This window comes from Pinus tabuliformis, chromosome J (genome assembly GCF_031772625.1).
Source record: "Pinus tabuliformis cultivar Carrire ecotype Pingquan chromosome J, CPIR1, whole genome shotgun sequence".
Taxonomy (NCBI): Eukaryota; Viridiplantae; Streptophyta; class Pinopsida; order Pinales; family Pinaceae; genus Pinus; species Pinus tabuliformis.
Window position 1 is genome coordinate 253,978,131 of NC_142295.1, and position 18,891 is coordinate 253,997,021.

The window sequence follows — 18,891 nt, forward strand, 5'->3', positions numbered from 1 at the left end:
GATTTCTATAAGCAAGTTGGATGATGCAGTTGTAAAAATAGTGTTAGAGAAAGATACCTATAAGATGGTTCGGGGAGCACTAGTATTGATGCAGGGAGTTCGAATTGGGACTCTGTACAAGCTTTAGGGTAGCATTGTTATTGATGGGTGCAACAGTTCTGTGGTTCCTGAAAGTGGAGCAGAAAATATAGTGGTATCTTGAGAAAAGACCATGCTATGGCATCAAATGCTTGGACATATTGGAGGGAAAGGCCTTTGAATAATTCATGGTAATGGTATGATAGAAGGTATGTCTAATTTATCTCTAGATTTCAATTTCTATGAAAATTGTGTATATGGGAAGAAAAATCAGGTGAGTTTCCCCTCTGGTGCTAAGAGGGCGAAACGACTATTAGAGCTTGTGCACAGTGATGTGTTTGGACATTTCCATCACTAGGTAATTATGTGTACTATGTATCATTTATAGATGACTCCTCAAGGAATACATGGATATATTTCCTCAAGAAAAAATCTGAATTCTTTGACAGGTTTAAAGAATTTAAGGCTTTGGGGGAAAACCAGATAAAGAACAATATAAAGGTGTTGAGGACAGATAACGTTGGATCGTAAGAAGGAATTTGAAGCATTTTATAAGAAGTGTGGAATAGCATGAGAGAAGACTACTCCATACACACCTCCAAAAAATGGAGTTGCGGAAAGAATTAACAGGATGTTGATGGAAAAGGAAAGAAGCATGCTCAGTGGTGCAGAGTTAGGACAAGAATTCTAGGCAGAGGTAGTCGAGACTGCATGTTACCTAGTCAATAGATCATCATCATTAGCATTGGAGGATAAGATTCTACAAGAGGTATGGACTAGTACGAAAACATCTCTTTCAAATCTGAGGGTATTTGGATGTGATGCATGTGTACATGTTCCAAAGGAAAAAATAACCAAGTTGGATAGTAAATATGAAAGGTGCATCTTTATTGGGTATAAGGATGGTTTAAAAAGTTATAATATTTGGAACCCAGAAACAAGGAAGGTTGTGTACAACTGTGATGTGGTGTTTAGAGAGGTAAAAAATGTTGTTAAACATAAAGTCCTACCAAAGGAAACTAAGAAGATAGATTTTGAGCCAAAGGAGGAAGAATCATAATTTACAACAGAAGAGGAATCAAAAGATGAAGAGCCATAAACTCTAGCTGTGAGAAGATCTATACGAGAAAGAACACATCCAAAAAGGTAAAGGCAATCTAATTTATGTTCAAATTTTTCTTTATCTATTACTGATGATGATCCCAGAACTATGAGGGAACTAGTAGATTCAAAGGATGGAAAACTCTGGAAAGAGGCCATGGTTAATGTAATGGCATCATTGCACAAAAATGAGGCTTAGGATCTGGTGGAGTTGTCAGCTGGAAGGAAACCCATTGGAAACAAATGGGTGTTTAAGAAGAAGATGAATGTGGAAGGCAAGGTGGAGAAATACAAATCTTAGTCGGTAGAAAAAGGTTATTCACAGGTATCAGGAATTGATTTTGGTGATATTTTTTTCTCCTGTTTCCAAGGTAGCTTCTATTAGATTACTTTTATTTGTTGTTGTTGCTTTTGATTTTGAAGTAGAATAAATGGGTGTGAAGACAACATTTCTTCATGGGGATCTAGAAGAAGAGATATACATTAACCAACACGAAGGCTTTGCGGTGAAGGGTAAAAAATAACTGGTATGCAAGTTAAAAATGTCTCTGTATGGGTTAAAATAGTCACCAAGGATGTGGTATAAGAAATTTGATACATTTATACAAGGAATTGGCTTCACCAAAAGCAAAGCAGATCATTATGTGTATTTTGAATTAATTGGTAATCGTGTTGCTTATCTGGTCTTGTATGTGGATGATCTGTTGTTGGTTGGAAATGATAGAAATTATCCAGGACTTGAAGACCCAATTGTCCTCCAAATTCGACATGAAATATCTTGGTGCTACAAACTATATTTTGGGCATGGATATTAAATGAGATCAAGAAAAGAGGAAGCTCTGGTTAAACCAGTGGAAGTATGTCGAAGCAATACTGCAAAGGTTTAATATGCAAGATAGTAAACTGGTGAAGTTTCCTATTCATGTAGGTTTAAAGTTATCTGTCAAACAGTGTCCCAAGGCACAAGAAGGGGAAAAGGACATGTCCCGATTCCATATGCATGTGCAATCGATAGCCTGATGTACGCAATGGTTTGTACTAGATTAGACATTGCACATGTAGTGGGAGTATTGAGCAGGTTTATGTCAAAACCAAGGAAGGAGGATTGGAGAGCAGTGAAGGAGGTTTTTAGGTATTTGCGTGGCACTAGTGATTATGGTTTGTGATACCAAGGAAGAATAGGACTAGACAGTGTTTTGGACATCTATGGCTTTGTTGTTGCAGATTAGGCTGGAGATTTGGATCAAAGAAGATCTACAAATGGGTATTTGTTTAACCTATTTGGAGGTGCATTCAGTTGGATGAGTAAGAGATAGTCTATAGTGGCACTTTCAACTACAGAGGCAGAATAAATGGCAACCACTCATGCAGGCAAGGAAGCAGTTTGGTTGCAGAGATTATGTTGAAGTGTGGGATTAGTACAACAAGCTATAAGGATAGACTATGAAAACCGAAGTGCAATTTTCATGGCAAAGAATCTTTCTTATCATTTAAAGACAAAGCACATTGATGTTCAGTATCACTTTGTAACGCATATGGTTGAGGACAAAAAGGTGTTGCTAGTAAAGGTGGACACTTTGAAGAATACTGCAATGACAAAGTTTGTGAGCACTGAGAAGTTCTCTTGGTGTAGATAAACAATGGGCATTGCAATGACTAAGTTCTCTTGTGGACCCATGTGGAAAGCAAACAATAAGTGGGAGAATGTTGGGTGTGTTTTATATTATTTCCATGACTACCCCATGAGTGGGGGGGTCATAAAGGGGGTGGCAATATGTTGCATCGTGCGCAGTAGGGCAGACAGTTGCCCCCCTTGTCGGGGGGTATGCAAGGGGCGGTAGCCCCACTACACAGGGTTCAGGAAATATTTTTTTGGACCCTATATTAGGTCGGCAAACCTACCTATGGTTTTGTGCATGGATTTCGCACATGGTTTTGATGATGAACATTTTGCTATCCATGGTATTTTGTAGATCCTGTCATGGGAACTATGGTTATGTTCTAATCTAGGCTTAATGGATTGGGGTGTATGGATGTTTTAACATGTATATATATGTATTGTAACATTGAAAGGAATATAATGAAAAATCAATATGATAATCTCAGTTTTGCTATCTAGGGAAAATATCTGTGTATATCGCTTTTATGTTTTATGCTCTTGCCATTGTTTATTTTTTGTTTTCATAATTCCTATGCATGTAATTTATGTACGGGGTTAAAACCTACAAAAATAATGAGGCTACATAATCAAATTCATTTTATCTCCTTGAACTTATGAAGATCAACATGTAAGAAACATAACATTTGTACAATATGCATCATCAAAAGAATATTCTATCAACATAAATCTGATCAGTAGCATCATAACAACTATGTGGCTGAAGCAATATATAAGTATCATCCATGATTTCATCATAGGAAACCCATGATAGCAGCATAACATGATGCAACCTATAATCATAATTCAAAACTATCTTGAGCGGCGTCATTAATATAAGCGTCATTATGTAACAAGAAATTCTCAAGCAATCATAATGCCAACAATGCAATGTTAGATGCATAGCAAATTCTCCCCTTGAACTTGTGCCAATTGTTCACTATCATGTCTAATCAAATCAACTCATTTGTAAGTACGATCATCAAAGCAACTTCATCAATCAATAAATCCATGTCATATTGCAATAAATCATAAGCCATTATAAGTCAATACCATTTCTAAGTAGCATCTATTAACTATAACCAAAAACGTCAGAACAAGAAAGTCAAATAATAACTATCTGAAGCATACCAGAGCATTTCTCTTTTGCCACTATTTCTTCATCACAGGAAAACATACGCTACTGTCTGTATCAGAACTCACGTCTATACCTAGTTTTCCTTCATAGGATCCATGTAGAATAAGTAAAATGTTGAATTTCATATCCATAGCTCCCCTAGAGCCTATTCTGTCTATACATCTTCATTGTTTCTACATCAGATGCACTGTCAATAATGTAAGCAACATGAATATAAAAGATAACCATGGGAGTCATCATCAAGACAATGTATGTTTTACTCCCCCTGAGATTACATGTCGTTGATCGTGAGGACCTGATAATCATCTTCTGTTCTCATGAGGTCATGTACCTCACATCACTTCTACAGTCACTGTTAGAAGTATTCTTTTAAGAATAATGGACTACAATGGGCACCATCTTCTTTTACTCTGAGTCTGAATCCTCCTCATATCTATGAGAATTCAGTTCTTTAAGCACATATAATTTGTTTGGGTTTCTATATCCTCTTGCTATGACCTTTCCAGATTATTCATCTATAACTTTGCATTTGGTTGATGTAAACACAATTACATTTCCTTTATCTTCCATTTGACCTACACTTAGAATATTCTTCTTTAGCCCTTGAACTAATAAAGTATCAGTTGCTCCTCTATGTTTATTAATTATGGCTCTACCCTTTCCCAGAACTTTTGTTGGAGCATTATTTCCAAGAATAACCTTACCATATTGTCTTTTCTTTAGAGACTCCATCTTACTCTTATCTACAGTAATGTGATGAGAGCATCCACTATGTATGTACCATTCATCTTCTTCTTCAAATGAGCAGAGAGAAATACCACACCTTATATGTTCTTCTTATTTTTATTTTATTATGAGAAATATTGGTGGATCCATATTTTTCAGGTCTTTTGATATCAATTTTCTTGTCTAATTTCTTGCCATGTTATCTGATGCTATCCGTAGATTTTTTTCTGCATTCTTTTGCTACATTCTCAAACTTGTTACAAGCATAACATCTTATATGAGTAGAGGAATCATAATATTTATGTTTAATATTCCTTCTATTGCAATCAATAGCTTTGTGACCAAATGTATTGCAAAAAAAAAACTCTTTTAAAGAAGCCTGAGTACCTGGAAGCTGATGATTTTTCTGTGAAGCGATTAGTTGCTTGTGATTGAAATAGTCTACTTCTGCAATTGGCTGCAACGTGTCCATAGTTATGACAGACAAAACATTCAACATTATTGATCAGGGCAGAGAATCGATTAACATTTATATAGTTATGAGTAAATTATTTCCTATGAAAATTCATTTTCCTTGGTTGTTGATGAGATTGACTTCTTATCTCCTTATTGAGAATTCAAGTGTTGCAATGTTACCCTTTAAATTCCTTGCATCATCTTGTCAACTAGATTCTCCTTCAATGGTTTCATGAAAATCAAGACCAAATTTGATGGCGGGAGACCTTTGACTACTAAGAATATTATCCAAAATCTTAGCATTATCTTGAAATCTCAAATGTTTATCTTTTTCTTCTAATTTTCCTTTTAGAATGTTTAGCTCAACCTTCATTTTTTGATATTGCTTCTCCGTTTCTAGATATTGTTTCTTCATATATTCTTCAACCCTTATTTCTTCTTCCACTTGCTCCTTTAATTTGATAATCTCTTTCTTCAACCCATTTTTTTGTTCTTAAAATGCTTGAAGTAGTTCTTCATTCCGTTTATCTAATTTTTCAAGATCTGCTCTTAGAGAGACGATTTTTGGTTCAAGACCTTCATAATATTATTTAGATTCCACAATAGTATTGACTGATTTAATATGATCCTTGTTATCATATGCCTACAACTTATCTTTAAGATTAACAATATTTTTCAAAGCAATATCAAGTTTTGTTCTAGATCAAAAAAAATTCTAACTTGTCTTCTTTTGAATCAACAACTCCATGTGACATAACAAAGGTTGTTTTGTTATCATGTTCATTTTTTGACACATTGTTAGGGATAGGATTACCTAGTAGTTTCGTTGATGAACAACCTTCCTTTGGGTTTTCTTCATGCATTGCTTGTATCTTATCACACACTTGATTTTCAATTGCGTAATGCATAACCCTATTTAATGTTGAATCGGGTATGCTATGAGTGATGTCTCTTAGTGCCTTGCTGTTCTTTTGAACCTCTTCATTTGATGGAGTAATTTTGGTGTAACTGTTGCATATAAAATGTAAACATCACAGTTCATTAGATTATAATTCATCGTTTCTTTCCATTGGTTATAATTATCATTACTTTGTATAGGTATTCCTTCATTGTACATTGTTTGTGTCTTGCCTTGATCTTCAACTTCTAGTGCCAACATTTTTGGATCTGTTTTTTCTTTACAGTGCTTACTTTCACTTTTACCCATGAGTACAAGTTCATTTGTTTCACAGTCATCATCACTATCATTATTGCATAGACAAGGAAATGGACCACAGTTAGAACAAAAACCCATATTTGATGATTCTTTGTTACCATCTTCTTCATTCTTGATTAATAGAAAGCAGGGTGGTTCCAAAAATGAATATTTGTTGACATGTGTAACTACATCTAATATGTCACTATTATAGTTTTTTGAATCCCTGCTTCAAGCTGGATTCTTCTTTCCCATCATCTTGATGGATCTCCTTCAAGCGATCAAGATTCTTTCTAAAGGCCTGCTCTGATATCAATTTTTGGGAAAAATACTAAGAGGGGGAATGAATTAGTATTTTAAAACTCACTTAGACTTTTCTTTTCTTATTCATATTTTTGTATGTGGCTATACTAAAGTAAACTTACATATGTATGTGATTGTTATGAAGACAACTAGCGTATATCCAGTTAACTTACTTTTCAGTTAATTCATCATGTATTTAACTTGAACTAATGTATCAATAATTCAATAGGAATTAATTAAACAATAACCATGTGCAGTAAGAATAGAATAAACCTTCACACATAAGCAACACATCAAGACACATGAACACTAGGAATTTTTTTAGGTGGAAATCTAATGTGGGACAAAACCACCACTGATGGCACAGACTTGTACCAGCACGCATGCACCCAACTACAGAAGGCTACAACCTTTTCTCATTCTTTAACACCCACTGGAAGGGAGATCCAACCCCATGATCTCTTTTACCAGCACCCACTGGAAGAGAGCTCCAACCCCCTGATCAGACTTATCAGCTACCACTAGAAGGAAGCTTCAACTTCCTCACTAAAGGCTCCAACCCTAGGCACTTCCATGGACCACGTTTCATAATATTTCATACTAGATCCACCTGAACCGAAGCATCAAACCTGTAGGTCACTTTTCATCAAATTTTCAGACTAGACCGACTACCATCAATTAAGCCCAATATCAAATAACAAACTGAAACTAATTACTATATCAAATCACTGAACCAATTGAATCATCAAATCATTGAATAAGTTAATTACCGAATCTAAAACAACCAAAGTAGTTAGATTTTATTCACAACAGAAACCAGATTCTTTCACTGAAAACCCTGATCAACCATATATAAAAATATATATGTTATTGTTTTTATGCAAATCTGTATATATATGCACTTTCCATGAAGCATACCTGCGTATAGATCTCAAAACACTGAACCCTGAAACTGAATCACTATCATACTGAAATACTCACTGAATCACTTATAGAACCAATCATAGATCTCTGAACCACATACAGATAACAACATCATTACTATTCAATGAATCATTCCACAAATCATTCAACCTCAACCATCATTGTTAAAACCAAATCATCATGAAAGACTTTATTGAGGCAACAACAAACAAAACAAGACTGATCAGATACCATATATATAAAAGCCCTAGCATTTTTCCGCGGCCCTTACAAAAAAATTTCGCCTATGTACGCTCCTTTCATATTTGATACCCATGTACAGATCTGTCCATGCTGCATAATCAAATTGCTACTACTCAGAATCTTATTTACATATGTACGCGTTTTTCCTTAAACAAGCCTATGTACAAATCCATAATTATTCTCATACCTTCGCTACACAATAGAACATCAGTCAAATCCATACACAGTGACAAACACATGTCAAAACATTATCATCACTGTTGGGTGTGGAGCCTCATTATCTTCTATAGTACCGGCATATTGGACCCCAGTTCAAAATGGGGCGGCAACGCCGCCCGTAAAATGATCACTGTCGTGGGGGGTCCAGGGGGGGCGGCAGCGATCATTTTACAGGCGCCCCCCCCCCTGGCGGGGGGTTTCGGGGGCAGTGCCCCCGAAGCTAAAAACAGCTATAAAATTGCCTTGTAAAAGTATAGTAATTTCTAGTCAATCTGAGCCGTTCATTAGGCGGATGATCAGACGGTAGAACTTATGTTTAGTTTAGGGTTTTTTGCCCTAGAAGGCAACCCCTCTCTTTATATGAGGGCATTGTATTTGAGGCTGTGATATATGTGTGTATTCGGTGAGCGAGAAACATAGAGGTGAGACTGTGAGAGAAAACAAAGGATATTACAGCGGTTTTGCTGTAGGTTGTATCTCTTCATTTTGCTGGATAATAGAAAGGAAGGATTGGTTGTTCGGGGAGGACGTAGCCCAAACTGGGTGAACCACGTATATCTGTGTCTCTCTTTTTTTGTGCGTTTTCTATGTTTATATTTCTGCAATATTATATGTGTTCCATTGCTCCGTAATATATAATTTTCTAACAACTGGTATCAGAGCCGAAGGTCTATTTGGCTGATAAACTCGCAGGAAAGAAGGGTTCCTGCTTCGAGTGGGAGCAATGGCGGAAGATGGTAAGTTTAGGGTCGAGAAATTTAACGGCCAAAACTTCTCGCTGTGGAAGATGCAGATGGAAGATTATCTGTATCAGAAAGATCTATACCTACCATTGGGCGGAAAAACAAAGATGCCGACGGGTATGAAAGACGAAGAATGGAACCTTCTCGATAGAAAGGCACTCGAAAAAATACGGTTGTGCCTTGATGCGTCAGTCGCCTTCAACATTTCGAAGGAAACCACGACAGAGGGTTTGATGCAGACGTTGTCGAAACTATATGAAAAACCCTCGGCCTCAAACAAGGTATTTCTTATGAAACGGTTATTTAATATGAATATGTCGGAAGGTGGATCTGTTGCAAACCATTTAAATGATTTTAATACAGTTACAAGTCAGTTAAGTTCTGTAGGGGTAAACTTTGATGATGAAGTTAGAGCTCTGTTATTCTTGTGCTCGTTACCAAAAAGCTGGAATGGTTTGGTAATGGCCATCAGTAACTCTGTTTCTGGATCTAGTACTTTAAAGTTTGATGATGTTGTCGGTGTTATCCTTAGCGAGGAAATGCGACAGAAAAGCTCCAGTGAGACATCGGGAAATGCTTTGAGTGCAGAGTCTAGAGGAAGAAAAATGGAAAGAGGAAAGAGCTCAGGATATCGCAGTAAATCAAGGAAAGGCAGATCCAAGTCCAGATCGGGGATAGTGTGCTGGAAATGTGGAAAGAAAGGACACCTAAAGAAAGACTGTAGATCTCGGAAGGGAAAGGAAGGAGATGCACAGCAAGAAAACAATCATGAAGCGAATGTGACAGGTGAGGTGTTACAAGATGCTTTGATTCTTTCTTTTGAAAATATTACTGATTCCTGGGTGGTAGATTCAGGGGCCTCATTCCATGCCACACTTGAAAAGAAATACTTTTATGACTATGTTCAAGGAGATTTTGGACATGTTCGTCTGGGTGATGAAAAACCCTGTAAAATTGTTGGAATGGGTAAGGTTCTTGTAAAACAACAGAATGGAAACCAATGGCTACTAAAGGAGGTAAGGCATGTTCCAGATCTAAAGAAAAATCTGATTTCAATAGGGCAATTAGGCAGTGAAGGTTGTGTGACAACTTTCACTGATAAAGCTTGGAAGGTCACAAAAGGAGCCCTGGTAATAGCAAAAGGTGAAAAGGTTGGTACATTGTATTTATGCAATGGTATTTCTAACTCTGTTAATGCTTTGACTTCCAAAGGAGCAGATGCAGCATTATGGCATCATAGGCTCGGACACATGAGTGAAAAAGGGATGAAGATTCTTCACTCAAGGAATTTGTTGCCAGGTTTGAAGAATGTTGATTTGGATTTCTGTGAGAACTGCATTTATGGAAAACAGAAGAGAGTCAGATTTCTCAGAGTTGGGAAAGGAAAGAAGAACGAAAAATTAGAGCTTGTGCATACAGACATATGGGGACCTGCTCAGTTATCATCTCTCGGTGGCTCTCGTTATTATGTTACCTTTATTGATGATGCAACTAGAAAAACTTGGATTTATTGTATTAAGAATAAATCTGATGTATTTGATACTTTCAAGAAATGGAAAGCTTTGGTTGAGATTGAGACAGGAAAGAAATTAAAGTGTCTTAGATCAGAGAATGGAGGTGAATATTGCAGCAAAGAGTTTGATAGGTACTGTTCAGAGCACAGAATTCGCAGAGAGAAGACAGTTCCAAGAACACCACAAGAAAATGGTTTGTCAGAAAGGATGAACAGAACAATCATGGAGCGTGCAAGGCGCATGAGATTGCATGCAGGATTGCCTTTACAGTTTTGGGTAGACGTTGTAGATACTGTTGTTTATTTAATAAACAGAGGACCTTCAAGTTCCTTGGATGGTGGTGTTCCAGAGGAAGCATAGACAGGGAAAAAGGTAAACTACTCTATTTTAAAACCTTTTGGTTGTGAGGCCTTTGTCCATATTGATAAAGAAAATAGAACAAAGCTTGAGGCAAAGTCAAAGAAATGTACCTTTATTGGATATGGTATTAATGATTTTGGTTATCGCTTATATGATTATGAAAATCACAAAATCATTAGGAGAAGAGATGTAATATTCAATGAAAAGGTCTTGTATAAGAATCAGTTGCAGGAAAAGAAACAAGAAAAAGGAAACAAGGAATACGCAGTTCTTGATGAAATTACTGAAAAGGTAAAGGTGCTTGAAAATAATAATAATCAACAACCACAACAACAACAACCATCACAACAACAACAGACACCCCAAACACCTGAAAGTGGTGTTAGAAGATCTACCAGGACAAGTAGACCTCCTGAACGATACTCTCCTTCACTATATTATTTATTGTTGACTGATTCCGATGAACCTAAATGTTATGAAGAAGCAATGCAGGTTGAAAGCAAGAAGAAGTGGGAGGTAGCCATGGAAGAAGATATGGACTCCTTAATGCATAACCAGACTTGGGATTTAGTCAGGTTGCCTGTAGGAAAAACTACATTGAAGAATAAATGGGTTTACAGGCTGAAGGAAGAAGATGGAGGAAAGCAAAGGTACAAAGCTAGACTTGTGGTGAAGGGGTTTGCACAGAAGAAAGGTATTGATTTTGATGAAATATTTTCTCCTGTTGTTAAAATGACTTCAATCAGAACTATTTTAAGTCTTGTAGCAGCTGAAGATTTGCATCTTGAGCAGTTAGATGTAAAGACAGTCTTTCTCCATGGGGATTTGGAGGAAGAGATATATATGCAGCAGCCACAAGGATATGAGGTGAAAGGGAAGGAGAAACTTGTGTGCAGGTTGAAGAAGAGCTTGTATGGTTTAAAACAGGCTCCAAGGCAGTGGTATCTAAAATTTGACAAGTTTATGTCTGAACAAGGTTATACTAGATGTCACTCTGATCATTGTGTTTATCTGAAAAAGCAAAATGATGGCAGCTATATTATATTGTTATTGTATGTAGATGACATGCTTGTTGCAGGATCTAACATGCAGGAAATAAATGTGCTTAAAAGAAAATTGGCAAATTCATTTGCAATGAAGGATTTGGGTGCTGCAAAACAAATCCTTGGTATGAGAATAACTAGAGACAGGAAAAATAGAAAATTAACATTGTCTCAGAATGAGTACATACAAAAGGTGTTGAAAAGATTTAACATGCAAAATGCAAAACCAGTTAGTACACCTTTTGCTAGTCATTTCAAACTTAGCAAAGAAATGTGCCCAAAGACCCAAGAAGACATGGATTATATGTCTAAAGTTCCATATGCATCAGCAGTTGGAAGTTTAATGTATGCAATGGTCTGCACAAGGCCTGATATTGCACATGGAGTGGGAGTTGTAAGCAGGTACATGAACAATCCACGAAAGGAACATTGGATGGCAGTGAAATGGTTTCTCAGATATTTGAGAGGTACCACAAATCAGGCATTATGCTTTGGTGGTTCAAACATATCCCTACAAGGATATGTTGATGCAGATATGGCAGGTGACAGAGATAATAGGAGGAGCACTACAGGATATGTATTTACTGTCGGAGGAACAGCTGTCAGTTGGGTTTCAAAAATCCAAAGTGTTGTTGCACTTTCAACAACAGAAGCAGAGTATGTTGCTGCTACAGAGGCTAGTAAAGAAATGATTTGGTTACAAAGGTTTATGGGTGAATTGGGTAAGGAGCATGATATGGGCACGTTATACAGTGATAGTCAAAGTGCCATTCATCTTGCAAAGAACTCAGCATTTCATTCCAGGACAAAACACATACAGCTCAAGTACCATTTCATACGACCAGTGTTGGAAGATGGAGAGTTGAAGCTGGAAAAGATACACACTAGCCAGAACCCTACAGATATGCTAACAAAAGTTGTAACCAGGGAGAAACTGAGAATATGCTCAGTTTCAGTTGGTCTTCAAGGATGACGATGAAGATGAGAAACAGCCAGGTCCAAAGAGGAGTCATTGTCCAACAAATGGAGCAGCGGTGGAGTTGCTACAATCAGTCTCCAAGTGGGAGATTGTTGGGTGTGGAGCCTGATTATCTTCTATAGTACCGGCATATTGGACCCCAGTTCAAAATGGGGCGGCAACGCCGCCCGTAAAATGATCGCTGGCGTGGGGGGTCTGGGGGGGGCGACATCAATCATTTTACGAGCCCCCCCCCCTGGCAGGGGGTTTCGGGGGCAGCGCCCCCGAAGCTAAAAACAGCTGTAAAATTGCCTTGTAAAAGTATAGTAATTTCTAGTCAATCTGAGCCGTTCATTAGGCGGATGATCTGACGGTAGAACTTATGTTTAGTTTAGGGTTTTTTGCCCTAGAAGGCAACCCCTCTCTTTATATGAGGGCATTGTATTTGAGGCTGTGATATATGTGTGTATTCGGTGAGCGAGAAACATAGAGGTGAGACTGTGAGAGAAAACAGAGGATATTACAACGGTTTTGCTGTAGGTTGTATCTCTTCATTTTGCTGGATAATAGAAAGGAAGGACTGGCTGTTCGGGGTGGACGTAGCCCAAACTGGGTGAACCACATATATCTGTGTCTCTCTTGTTTTGTGCGTTTTCTGTGTTTATATTTCTGCAATATTATATGTGTTCCATTGCTCCGTAATATATAATTTTCTAACAATCACAAATCAAACCAACCCATAAGAATATTACTCCATGTATATTCATTGCAGATTTATTGGATCAAACCCATCATCATACGCCCTCGTGCATACTTATTTCAGATCAAACTATTCACTAATAACCCATAACTCGCACACAAAATACTTTGATCTCCATCTTCTTATACAACTTAGGCCTTAGCAAATACCATGGGTCAAACCCTTTGTTTCGTCGATTGTATTCCTAGACATGATCGAAAATTCGTTTTCATGCTCATTACTATGGGCCAATACTATGGTAAAGACCTAGTATTGGGAATAGTATGGTGTAGAAATTGTACGCGACTTTACTTCATAAAATCTACATATACCTGACTTTGCTTCACAAATTCTGTATATACGTGACTTTTTTCACAAAACCTGTGTATGTACACAACTTTGCTTCACAGAACATGTGTATAATTATTCAAACTTAATTTTATCATTCCTTTGTCTCTGATATTCCTTTGTCGAATCTTTATGTCACATATGTACTGGCATGAATAGTCATTCTGCTACCATCATGTTGGTATCTTTATTAAGTAGGTTTCGATCAAAGACAACACATTTTTCATAATTCCAACACAATTTTTATCTATCACTGTTAAAGTGAAATTTCGATCTATAAATAAACAACTCGCTTATCGGAATTGTTTGTCGGTAAAGGTAAAATGGCGCTAACAGTTTCGTTGTCAGCGAATTTTTGGCAAACATATAGATAAAAGCACTCACAGAGCGAAATTGGCAATTTCCGATTTGAAAAAAGATAAGAACGAGATTGTCAGCACTATCACAATGGGAAGGCCGAAAGGAGGTGTTGTTCAGCAAAAGACATTTTTGAATGGGTGAGAGAGCACGAATTCAAGTAAAGAAGGTAGAATATCAGTTGCTATTTCTGACCCTGTTTTCTAGCCTTATTTGTGGTACATTGTTATGTTTAGATACAGATAGATTTGGAAAATATTTTATATACATGTGTTTGTTGAAGTACAATGTTACTTTTAGATTTTTTCTAAATAAGGATTCCATCGATTTATATTTCAGTTATAGTTTTTTCTATAAAGACTTCTGAATAATGAAAAAAGGAATGGGAATTTTTGGTAAAACCTTTGATAAAGTGTATGATTTTTTATATCAATATAAATTACTATGTTCAGTGTTATTTTCTCCATTTATAACTTCCCTGCTTCTTACGCATGAACACACAGAAATGACAGTGGTGCTCCCCGAAAAACTACTCCACAAAGCCACCATAAAGACATTCAACACGAACCCACAGAAATGAGAATGAAGTTCGGAAAACCATAGTATACTATTACGTATTGTAAACATATATTGAGACTTGAAGAGTTTATGGTCCCATTGGTCAGTTCACGGTGGTGTTTGCAGTTACTGTGGACGATGGCGTTGGAGTTGGGGTTGCGCACAGAATGTCAAGATGGGCCGCTGTGAATGTCCCGTCTAGAAACAATTTCGCAATCTCTCCATAAACCGCGTCAGTCAAATGAAAACCATCCCAGTTGAAATAAAAATTGTAATTGAATTGCAGACTTACATGACCATCTGTGGTTGTATTGCATGATCCTCGGATTTTGAAAAGGTCTCCATAGAAAACCAGTTGAGCCTTGTTAAAAACCGCTAAGAAGATTAATCCCATCAGAGTTAGGCAGAGCAAGACCACCTCCACATTCTTCGCCTCGCTGTGATTGACAGCCATGGATATACTCATTAATTTCTTTCGTTCCAATCTTATTTCAACCCTGAATAAACATACATTTAAGAAATACTGCTACACGGGTTTCAATAATCCCCTTTGCTTGTATTATTTACACTCTTTTTTCTTCAACCCAGAATTCTAAGACAACCATGCGAATTTGCAGTCCACAGAATGGAGAGAAAAATGATGAGGTCAAGATAGCTGTGGACTTGGAATGGGTGGTGCTATTTTATTCAAAATGGGTGATGCATGATGTGTTCAAAGGATAAAAGGAAGACAATTATATACCGAATTGTGTCGCACGATTTATCCATATTAAAGTCGGGATGGCGATTTTTTTAAATATTTAAAAACCAAAAAATTATTAATTTGTTTCTTAGTTTGAATGAGAGGTGCTGGAATTTTATGGAAAAAATTTTGGTGAAATTTCAACAATGTAATTTCGATAAATCCTAAATCCAAATATACTTTACAAAACCCAACCCAATCCAAATATGCTAGTTTTGTAAATAAAATTTAAGAAACTCAATTAATCAATAAAAATTAACAATCTCAATCTCAATCTCATCCCAAAAAATTTGAACAAAGAACACAACTCTAGTGCGACGCCACTGACTTTTAGGGAAGACGTCATATATTTAAAAAAAAATGGACTTTCTACATCTCCGAGATTTTCAGTGAACAGGCCACCGACTTTGAGGGAAGAAAATTCCATCTTAACTTGTGTTACACGATACATCCATCTGAAACTCAAGTTAATGGCCACCAACACGGGAAAGTTGAGTGAAGAAGTGAATAGTCGGTTCAGACGTGACTGTGAACATCTTGTGATAGTTAGATAGGATTGGGGATAGTGAAAAGAATGTGGCCTCATCTTATTGAGTGGCGTTGGCGCCCTTTGAATGATGGCTGCAGTGACCCGCGCCCTTTGAATGATGGCTACAGCGATCCGCGGAACAGACCCATATGGTTGACAATGTTTATGAAACGTGTGGAGACAAACCACTGCTCAAATCGATGGGTCATGAATGCCAGTATATTAAATGAGACTTACGATTGTAAGTCTTATATTATTCACATTATTATTTATTATAAGTTTTATATTATTAATATTATTATTTATTGTATTTTTCGTTGAGTTTTGTCTTCGCTAAGTATTAATTCATTTATTTATAATTTAATATTAAAAAATTATTTTATCTTTATTATTATTATTTAAATTTAGTTATTTGTAAAGTGATTGGTTAAAGTCTTATTATGGGCTTTTTAATAACTCCTATTTCTATTACTTGTTATTTTTTTTTTATTTTTTTTGTTTTTCTTTTATTTAACTTGTTTTCTTTCCATTTTTCTATCATTTCTATTTTCATGAATTATAATTCTTTCTCCATATTTTCAGTTTAAGATGACTTATTATTATATTAAAAACATATTTCAATAAGAATATATATATATGAAAATGTATCTATCTTAATATATACAATAGTAGTTATTCATATTTCTAACTGTTGATAACATTCAAAAATACAACATTTTATTATTTGTTTTCTTTTTGTGACGGAATCTTTGTCTTTATTATTTTTTAGTTTAATTAAACTATACTTAGTTAAGGACTAATTCTCATCAACTAGGTTGTGAAAGACGGGGCTCGAAAAGGCCAAAAGAAGTGTGGGAGGAAAGAGTATGCATCTTTTGTTCTTCGAGAAAAGTGGAAATAGAAAAACATTTCATTTTAGAATGTAAGGTCTTCAAAGACAACAAGGAAAGTTATGCAGATATGGCAACTAGCTCTTGGGATAATCTATTTAGTGAGGGGTTTGTCCAGAAGCTGGAGCATTTATTGTGAAGCTTCACAGAAAAAGGGTTGAATACATCAAGCAGATGAAGAAGCAATCTGTCCCATAGGCTATCTTTAGTCATGTGGACATTAAAATATTTTATTTTTTTTATTTCTTAATTTTTGGAGGTATGGTATTTAGTTTTTGTTATTTTTTACTATTATTTGAATTTATTTATTGACATGATTCGCTGAGGTTTTATGTAACACCTAGTGACACACCCCTGGTTATTAAGTTTATTTACCATTGTTATTTTATTTTAGCTTATTTTGAATTGTTAAAACGTTTACGCTGAAAAGCTAGAAGAAAGGTTGTTAAACATTAATTAAAAGATTCTGATTTCAATTGAGAATGGAACCAAAAAGAAAGTTTTATGAATTGCTAATAGAAAGAAAAGTTAAAAGACAGTTCTCTCATTCTTTCCCTTAAAGGGGGGAAAAGAAAGGAACCTTTTGGTTTTGGAGGAGAGGAAAAGTCTACACTGTGAAAAATATCATTCTCGTAGCTATGCAGCTTAGCCAGTGGGATTGAGGTACACAACTTGAGGCTGGATTAGTTTCCTAATGCCCAAGGTACCAAACTGACTGTTTTGGACAACATTGGAAGAGCTTGGAGGGGGATTCTGGATGTAATTGCGAGATCCGAAGCTGGGAGGAAAGATCTTCTAAATCAAGAATTTAAAATTGGATTATATTCATTCAGATAGCTAGATAAGTACTTATCATTATGATTAGCAACTACTTATTACCTTAGCACATAAATTTATATTTTCTATCATGAAAGATATTTAGTTCAAAATCTGAGAATGTTGTAGTAATAATTACTGTGACATAGAAACAAACAGGAATAAATCATGAATACATTATATACATAAAGAGAATACATAGTTGCTCGAATACATGAGTTGAGAATACAAATATAAGTAATGCTGCTTATCAGATTACAACCTACTATAAACTAATTATGCTTTTAAACAATATCATATACTCCAAATAGTAACATCCTTCCTGAAAGCATTATGACGAATTATTGTACATTCATAGCAAGTGAAGCAAAACATAAACAGGAAAACAATACGAATCACTTATGCATGAAGAAAAATGTATATATGGGAGGGTATGGACTCAGCTTAGGATAGGTTTTGATAGAACCCTTCCAGAGCCGAATTACGAGGCTCGACAGAGCTTCGAACCCTCGAACATCTTACAACATAGATGATGATCCAGGTCTATATCTTTTAGCAAATATTCACAGAGAACCTAAACAGAAAAAAAATAGTGATTAATTACATGCTTATAGGTCTGAGAGCCTTATCGGCTTCGAAGCCCATGTAAAACAACATTTGTATATAAATAAGCTTCGTAACATATGAATATAGGAATCAATTAAATATAGTCCAATATAAATAAGTCAATCACTGTCGGGCCCCGAGGGATAGCTCAAATGGTCGAGTTCCTGTTGATAGTACTCTTCCGGTTTGGGAGGTCATGGGGTCAAATCTCCTCGACGCCCTCGGGGTTAGGCCTGATGGCCGTGCTTGTCTACGTGGACGTAGCGGCCCACCTCCGGTGCCCCGTGAACCACATCGAAAAAAAAAAAAGTCAATCACTGTATGGTTTCCATGGATTACCTACAACTAAACAAAATGCATATTTAAACAAACTCAAAAACATGAGTTCAAGTATTAGGCTTGCCGATTTTTAACATTAACTTAAATATATAACGATAAACCCTCATTCAGAGGTAGTCCAGCCATAAGGCCCAAGTCCTACTCCTTGTACAATTTCTAACTCTCAGAATTTCAAAGGCAAGCTTAACAACCTGACGTAGGAGGAGTTCTCGGCCAACCCACCTGGAGAAAGACGACATGGTAGATTTATTTTAGAATGAGGAAGCTCCATGTGGTCAGGTTACAAGGTCAATTGGAAGCTACCAACTC